This window comes from Antechinus flavipes, chromosome 1, assembly GCF_016432865.1.
Source record: "Antechinus flavipes isolate AdamAnt ecotype Samford, QLD, Australia chromosome 1, AdamAnt_v2, whole genome shotgun sequence".
NCBI classification, from domain to species: Eukaryota; Metazoa; Chordata; class Mammalia; order Dasyuromorphia; family Dasyuridae; genus Antechinus; species Antechinus flavipes.
In genome coordinates this window covers 12,992,424-13,001,719 of record NC_067398.1, presented here as the reverse complement: position 1 = coordinate 13,001,719, position 9,296 = coordinate 12,992,424, and the positions used below count along the sequence as shown (strand labels likewise).

General features: G+C 38.1%; 1 long non-coding RNA gene across 1 annotated transcript; it reads left to right on the top strand.

Annotated features, from left to right (window-relative positions):
* Nucleotides 1-3,956: 3,956 nt before the first annotated feature.
* Nucleotides 3,957-9,090, top strand: LOC127547572 (uncharacterized). Its single transcript, XR_007950214.1, has 2 exons — nt 3,957-4,087; nt 8,851-9,090. It is a non-coding gene; the product is annotated as an uncharacterized LOC127547572 (long non-coding RNA).
* The last annotated feature ends 206 nt before the right edge of the window (nt 9,091-9,296 follow it).

Genomic DNA, 9,296 nt, shown 5'->3' with positions numbered 1-9,296 from the left:
GATAATAGGCCTCTTCCTCAATTGAGTTCTAAGGCTAGTCATCTCCAATTTTAGCCTCCACTCATTTTCCTCACAGCTGCAAAGAATAAACTGATTTTTCTTTTTAGTTATCAACTGATGCCAGAGGAGAAAGAAGCCTCCATCTGGTGAGGATGTTTGCTCTCAAGAGTTCCTCACAAGTAGAGTTATTCATGTAGGTTGAAGGATCCTTCCTCAGGGAACTCCAAAGTGGGATCATCCATCTTATAAAAATGATACTTTTTTTTTTTTTTAGATTTTCTTTTCTTTTTGAAAAATAATAGCTTTTTATTTTTCAAAACACATGCAAAGATAGTTTTAGACATTCACCTTTGCAAAACCTTGTGTTCCAAATTTTTCTCCCTCCCTCCCCTAGACAGCAAGTAATCCAATCTAGGTTAAATACATGCAATTTTTCTGACATATTTCCACATTTATCATGTGCATAAGAAAAATCAGATAAAAAGGGAAAAAATGAGAAAGAAAAAAACAAGCAAACAAACAAGAACAAAAATAATGAAACTTCAATGCTGTGATCCACATTCAGTCCCCATAGTCCTCTCTCTGGATGCAGATGGCTCTCTCCATCACAAGTTTATTGGAATTGCTTTGAATCACCTCATTGTTGAAAAGAGACACGTCCATCACAGTTGATCATCATATAATCTTGTTGTTGCTGTGTACAGAATTCTCTCGGTCATCCTGCTCACTTTCATTCAATTTCAGGCCTTTCTGAAATCATCCTGCTCATCATCTTTTACAGAACAAAAATATTCCATTACATTCATATACCATAACTTAGTCAACCATTCCTCAACTGAGGAATATCCACTCCATTTTTAGTTCCTGGCCACTATAAAAAGGACTGCTACAAATGTTTTTTGCACATGTGGTTCTCTTCTCTTTTTTATAGTCTCTTTGGGATACAGACCCAGTAGACACTGATGGATCAAAGAATATGCACAATTTTATAAGCCTGTAGCCTACCTCCAATTTGCTCTGCAGAATGGGCCCTAATCCACTCACAATGTATTAGTAACCCAGTTTATCCCTCACCATTCTCTACAACCTTTATCCTTATCTTTTCTTAGCCTATCTGAGAGGTATGAAATGGTAGCTCAGAGTTGCATTTCTCTAACCAATAAAGATTTTGAGCATTAAAAATGCTACTAGTGAAAGACATTTCACAGTGCATGGGCTATCAAGGAAATAATCAACAGAGAAGGCACTAGAATTAAGGGGAGTGGGGCAACAGTTTCCTGTACATGGTGGTGTTTTAGCTAGGTCTTAAAGGAAGCCATCTAGACTGCAGGTAGAGGTAAGAAGGAAGAGTATCCCTGAAAAGGGCTCATTCAGGGTTGAAAGATGGAGGGTCTTGTTTGTGGAATAACCAGGGGTTATGGAAGAATACATGTCAAAGAGGAAGGCTTGTGGCTGTTCAGACATTCAGTTATGTTTTGACTCTTTGTGCTCCGTGAATCACAACATGGTCCTCTACCACCTCCCCAAGTCTGAACAAGTTCCTGCCTCCGTGACATTCTCTGCTCATCTCATTCTCTTCATCCTCTTTCCTTTTTGCCTTCGATCTTCCCCAATGTCAGCAGCTTTTCCAGTGATTCCTCTCTTCTCTTTATGTGGACAAACTATTTAAGCTTCAACTTCAGTATTTGACTTTGAAGTGAATAGCTGAATTAATTTCTTTAAATATCAACTGTCTGATCTCCTTGCTGTCCAATGGACTGTGAAAAGTCTTCTTCAACCCCACTGTGGGGCCTAAAACCCCAAAGTACAAAAAGAGAAACTGAGGCAGAGCTCCACACCAAGGCCACTTTATTGAAGGGACCTGCCCCTTACTCTCCTACACAATGACCCCTAGACCTTCCTCAGTCTGAGATGCCAGGTCCCCAGGACCTTGGTTTTTTTTTTTTTTTTTTTAAATAAGGTTTTATATTGTGTTTAGTACTTGAACACTCTGGAAAATCTACACAAAAAACAAAATCTCATTGGCTGATAGACCTTATGTTGAGGGCCAAAAAACGATGCACCAGCTGGGGAAATAGGATGGAGGAAGCCCGGCCTATCTCTGATGATTAATAGTTTGTAAGTTGAATAGGTTCCCCTGATGAGCAAGAGGAGATAGTATAAGGAGTACAGAGACGGCAGAACAAATTGGGAGACTCTCCATACCATGCTGCCCACGCTTAGCTTAGACATGAACTCTGAGCAAAACAGGATGGAGATATATTTGTCAGCATTCTTGCGGCTGAGCAAGGGCACTTCTGAACCAGGAAATGCAGTTCTGAGGCCTCCTATAAAAATCTTTCCTACCTAGTTATTGCTGTGTGACTTATGTCAACTATATATTTTTAAAATATATATTTTATTTTATTTATAAATGTAGATATTTTAAAAGAAAGTATATATTTATATATTTTTTCGATTTTATTTTTCGATATGACTGGCATTGGTATGTATTAATAATATATTAGGATCATATATTATACATATTAATAAATGAGGGTACCACTTACAAATGAAATATTTGTTCTTTATGGAATCCAATGAACTGACTGATGCTGACTGGAATTTGAGTAAGGGTCTTAACGAAACATCTCTCACACCACAATTTGAAAGCATTGATCTTGCCCGACACTCAGCTTTCCTTATAGCCCAACTCTCATAGTCATATATTGCTGTTGGAAAAATAAGAACTTTGCCTCCATGGACCTTTGTTGGCAAAGTGCCATCTCTGTTTTTTTCAATCTGCAGTCGGGATTTTCCAGAGCTTTTCTCCCCAAAAGTGGGAGTCTTTTCATTTCATATCTGCAATCCTCATCTGCAATAATCTTTGAACCCAAGACTATGACATCGGATACTGCTTCTCTTTCTCCTCATTCTATTTGCCAGGAGCTGCCCTGTAAAGTGTGAGATCAGAAAGGGAAGGAGCCGGAGGAGGATGAAGGCCTTTAAATTCCAAACAGAACATTTAGTGTCTGGAGATAATAGGGAGCTACTGGAGTTTATTGAGTAGGACGCACTTTAGGAAAATCATTTTAGTAACTGAACGGAGGATGGATTGGAGTGGGAAGAGACTTGGGGAAGGTGGAGCTCGCCAGCGGGGACTGCAATAATCCAGGTGTGAGGGTTTGAGAGTAGGCACTAGAGTGGTGGCGTGAGAGAAGGGGGTGTAGACAAGAAATGTTGTAGACAGACCTTGGCAAGAGATTAGAATTGGGGCTCGGGGTAGGTGAGAGAGGGCGGGAGTTGAAGGCAACTCCTTGATTGCAAGGCCGAGGGACCGGGAGGATGGTGTTGCCCTCTACCATGAAGCTTTAGGAAGATAATGAGTTCTGTTTTGGACACAATGAGTTTAAGTCATACAATAGCAGCTGTCCATAAGACAGCGACAGGTGTGAGACTGAAGGTCAAGAGACAGGGGCAGTTTGGGTCAGCAGAAGTAGAGTGGAGAATCATTAGCATAGAGTGTAATTAATCCACAGGAGCTGACCAGATCACCAAATCAAGGAGTAGAGAAGAAGAATGCTCATAATAAATAAATAACATATGAAATATATATTTTAGTAATATAAAATATCTATGATGGTATAGATTATATTATAAAAATACATTTATATACCAGTTATTATATAATATAAAATAATAAAAAAATAATTACCCCAATTTTTTAAAATCAAAACCCAATATAAATCCAAATCTTAAATTGCTCCATTTTAAATTTTGTTAGAAATCTAGCTACTTTTCTACATCAACAAACATGTCAAAATCAGTGAAATAAAGCAAAGAGATCCTGTTATCTCAAATTAACTTTATCTGAGGAGGAAACAGCACTTCTCCAAATAGAATAATAGTTTTACCCACATAGAACCTTCCTCAATTGTTACTAGGCAATCATGAGCTGCAGATCCTCTTCTCTGGAAGCAAAGTAGCAGAACTGTGCAGATGACAGGGAACTCAACAAGTAGGGCTTGTTTATTAAAGGTCGGATGTCTCACAGAAGCTTTGATCGAATGGACTTGCGATACAGTCTTTGAATCAGCCACATCCTAAGGTAAAGGCAGTGTTTCCTTCACTGTCACTGCTAGAAGATATTCTGGTGTCCTCCGGGCCACAGGATCCAGTTGAAGCAAAAATATATTATGGGTCAATAATATTCTTGTCCCAAGTTTTGGGCAGGACTCCATGTATCTCCCCTTCTTTCTCAGAGCAAAATAAATGGAAAAATTTATTCAAATCGGGCCTACCTAATACTGGAGGGGGGGCAATGACTCCAAGTTGAAAAGTCAGATTTTTCTTCCCTTTCTGAGACAGGAAAGAAATTGTCATGAAACAACAAAGTTGAAGGTCCCGTAATCTTGATCAAGGTAAGAATCCATAGTCTACAATAGTCTACCAAAATAAGAAATTAGCACAACTGTTTCTTAGTATGAGGAAGCCTTATTCTTAGAATTGGTTAACAATTTTTTTCCCATCATCTGAGAGGGGGAGTTCTACCTATTTTACCTCAGGCAGGGAATCCTGCAGCTAATCCAAAGATCCCTTGGCATAGTTGAGAATTTAGCAAAGCAAGAGTATCCACTTAATTTTGTTCATCAGTTCCAGAAGCGATTAACAAATCACCTACATGTTGAACTAAGGCACTTCCCTTGGATGGAATAAACACCTTAAAAATTTCCCTCCAACTTCTAGAAAAAATAGGAAGTGAACTATAGAATGCTTGGAAGATCGTTTGCTATATGTACTGGGATTCCCCATTAGGAAAAACAAACAAGAATTTAGATTCTTCAGCGAATGGAATGAGAGAGAACATGGAATATAGATTAGTTACTAAAATGAACCATGCCATGGTTAGAGTTGCACAAGTGTAATAACTGTAGGAGGAGGAACAATAGGCACAGTAGGTATAAGTCTTATTTATAGTTCTTAAATCTTGAACAAACCAAAACATAAATTGACTTTCTTTTTTTAATTTGCCTTCTTTTCTTACTCCTCTGGGGTAGAGAATATGGTAGCCCTTAATTTACCCAGTGGGTCTCTTCCCAGCAGATTAACAAATGAATGTAAAAAAAACTACCAATTTTCAGTTAAATTTTCAGTTCTTTTTGAATGGAGGATATGGATAGAGGGAAAGAACTTTACATTGTTTCACCTTTTCTTCCATTTTCTTTCAGTATTTTTTCCTCTCTGACAATCCAAATCATTCTTAAGTTTGTTGAAGGTATAGTATTCTTCTCAAAGTTATCAATAGTCTATTTGCTTTGTACACAGTTACTAAAAATCCCCTTAAAGAAACCAGCTTACATTCTTTATATGACCCTCCAGCAGCCATGGCAAATTTGGCTTTTCTAAATATAAATGTTCCTGGAAAGATAAAGAGACCTGCACAATATATTTTCCAAATTTCTCCAACATCTTAGCCATTGGCGATTCAGGTAGAAACCCTCATTTTTTCATTTTAATATTGCTTTATTTTTCTAATTACATGTAGAGACATTCAACATTCATTTTGTAAGATTTTGAGATCCAAATTTTTTTCTCCTTCCCTCTTCCCTAAAAAGTAATCAATCTGATATTAGTAATACATGTATGATCATTATTAACATATTTCTATATTAGTCATGCTGGGAAAGAAAAAATCAGAAAAATAAATTTAAAAAACTCTTTTATGATCTCTTTGGGATACAGGCCCAGTAGTTGCATTGCTGAATCAAAGGGAATACAATTTGATAAACCTTTGGGTAGAGTTCTCTCTAGAATGGTGGGATCAGTTCATGACTCAACCAACAATGTATTAGTGTCCCAGTTTCCCCACATTCCCTCCAATATTTGTCATCTTTTTCTGTCATCTTAGATAATCTGAGAGGTAGGAGGCAGTACCTCAGTTATTTTAATTTGCATTTCTCTAATCAGAATATTTTTTCATATGACTATAGATGGCTTTAATTTTTTTAACTGAAAACTGTTCAAATCTTTCAATCACTTATCAATTGCAGAATGACTTGTTTTCTTATAACTTTGATTCAGCTCTCTCTAAAGATTGTTTCCCAGCTTTCTGTTTCCTTTCTAACATTGGCTGCATTGGTTTTGTTTGTGTAAAACCTTTTTAATTTAGGTAATTTAATTTAATGTTATCAAAAATATGCACTTTGTATTTCATAATGTTCTTTATTTCTTGTTTGGTCATAAATTCCTCTCTTCTCCAAAGATCTGACCAGCAGACTATTCCCTGCTCTCTTAATTTTTCTATGGTATCACTCTTTATGTTTAAATCATGAACTCATTTCAACCTTATCTTGGTATAGGGTATGAGATTGTGAGGGATGTAGAAGACTCTTACCCAAAATGACTACTCAGAGAGCCTTCAGCAAAAAGCAGAAAAGTAGTTTATTGAAGACCTCCAGAGGATAAGCCATTCTATTATTATTACATCCCATTATATTATTACGAACCATTATATTATTACAATCCATTATATTATTACAACCCATTATATTATTATGAGATAAGAAAGAGAAAGCTCTTGGTAGGAGGGCTAAAGAAGTAGTAAGGATACATAGCTTTTATACAAGAAATTACATCACAAGTAAAAGAGCATGGAGAAGGGAAGGGGGAGGCATCTAATTGGTTGTTGCTATTTGGAGAGATAGGAATGGAAGGTTTCTGTTTCCCTGAAATCTCCTGATTTCTAGGAAACAGAAAATCAGGCCTTCAGGCTTAATCAAGCAGATAGTGGTCAAGCTAATAGACTAAATATCAATAAATGTCAAATACTGATAAATGTTATCCACTCAGGTTAAGTAAATATGTTTATAGCTGGCCAAGGCTCAAGTAAATATGAGCCTGCAAATAATATACAGGTCATAGCGGAAACACAGAAATAATGAAAATAAAATACAGAAAAAGAATTTACACATTCTTGAAAATTCTTTACCTTATCTCTTTATTCTGCACAAGATGTTGATCTGTGCCTAGTTTCTGCCATATTATTTTCCAGTTGCCCCAGCAATTTTTGTCCAGTGGGGAGTTGTTATTTCAGAAGCTGGAGTGGGATCTCTCTTAGAGCTGTGTTGCCCATTCCCACTTTACAATACTTAGTGTCCAGTTTCTTCACAGGTAGGGAGACTTTGTAGAAAGTCTAGGCCTTTTATCTCCTAGAAAGTGACTTATTCACAGGGACTTAGTTCATCTCTCCTCCAGCATTGGAGAACCCTGCCAAATTTGGGGGTTGAAATGAACCTACATGGAAAAATAATAGAGAATTTATCAAAAAGAGGAAAATGAGAGCATTCCGACCAGAGAGGTAGCCTTTGAGAACCTATGAAATGAACCAGAGTACTCTTAAAAATAATTCATGTCTAATACAACTAATTCTCAGAATCTATTTCGATACAACCATTTCTCAGAACTGTCATCCCGTTATTTCTCCATTGGTAAGATCATCCTGACCTACGGCCATCAATAATGTTGGCATAATATTGGCAGAACAATCTGTTTAGGTTCCAGTGTACGCACCTGTTCTTGGCAGGAGTAAGGAATTACAGAAGACTGCTCCTTAAAACCTTGTTACAATTTAACCCTTAGTGATTTAATCTCAACTGGGTCTCCCTGACAATCCTTTCATGCTTCCTTAATTAACAAGAATCCCCATCCCCACCCCCCACATGCCCAGTGGTACCCATCCAACCCCCTCCAACTCTCTTCAAGTCCCCTAGCGTCTCCTACACTCACCCCTTTCTCTCTCAGCAGAAAATAGAAACCAAATGTCCCTAACTTTGTTCTTCCTTCCTTCACACCTGGAAGCCTCTCTACATCACCCCTTTCTTCTTCAGTGTCCCAGAAACTGGTGACCCTTCTCCATGGTAAGGCTAGACTCTCCTTAGCTAGGAAGTGCAGTGTCTAGCCCTCCGGGCTCAAATCCAGCCTCAGACACGTACCAGCTCTGTGACCCTGGGCAAGACACTCAATCTAAATTTGTCTCCATCCCCCCATAATGGGGCTTATCTCCCGGGGCTGCTGTGTGGATCAAATGACATATTTGTAAGACACATAGCACAGAGCCTGGCACATAGTAAGTGCTGTGTATATGTTTGCTGCTATTATCATATCCTCCAGCACTTTAGATCCCCCAGATTGACAATTGAGAAATGCATTATTTGCAATCGGGATCCTCTGTCCCAATTCTGAGTAACTCATCCCCTTTAATTCCCCCGATCCTCTCTTGAAAGTCTAGATGGAAAATGTAACCATCCTGGTGACAGGAAGACTCGAACCAATCACTGTTTTTGGACAGGCAAGGTGCTTGACCACATCTCCAGAGAATGTCCTTCCAGGCTAGCACAGTCTAAAACAAAGGGAAGGCTGGGAGGCAGCTCAAGGAAGAGGACCCAGTCTTTCTTATCTCTCCTGAGAAAGTCAGGACTGAGAAAGATCACCCTCAGGGACTGGAAAGTGAGGCCAAAAAAGAGAAAAAGCAAGAGTGCATTCCTGAGCAATAAGAATTTAAGCAGGAAAAATAAGGGAACAATAGATGAATGGAAAAATTATTAAAGTATCAAACACCTGCTAGGGCAAAAGCTCTGGGTTAAGAGCTAGGATTCAAATGCAAAAAAAGCAAAACAAAACACGTTATGCCACAGTCTCCTTGAACTGTTCTACCTCAGTTTCCCTGAATTATATCTCCATTTCCCTGAGTTAGAATGCAACCCCCACCTTTTTTCTTGTCCATTAGGGTTGGACTAGCCATTCTAAACATTCCAAAAGATAAGACTATCTGAGATACCTAACTGACATCTTTACTTCTGTTTGTTTTTTCAGACATCCTTACTCTGGCCTCCCAATTAGTAAGAATTTATAGCTTTCACCTCCATCCTGCTAGAATCGAATTTATGGTCCATCCCTGAAAATTCCCGCTCTTTGCCTCCTGCCTTTGTTTCTCTTCTTACTATAAAAAAAAACCTTGGGAGTCTCACATTCACAGCTGGATACTTTGAGACGAGAATCCTGTCCAATCAATCAATTAAGTTCTCCAGTAAATAAAATTTTCAAACTCTCTAATCTATCTTGTCTCAGATTCTCCGGCATTATAAACAAAACAAGAAGTTTTCCTGCCCACAGGAGATTACTGACTGTGGGACTAGAAAACAAAAATGGGAGTGATGGACAGATAAAGAGTTTTAAGAGGAGGAAGATCTAGAGATGATGGTTGGAAAAGGTCACTAGAAAGAGATTCAGGAGAGTAATTATATTATAATTGTAAAAAA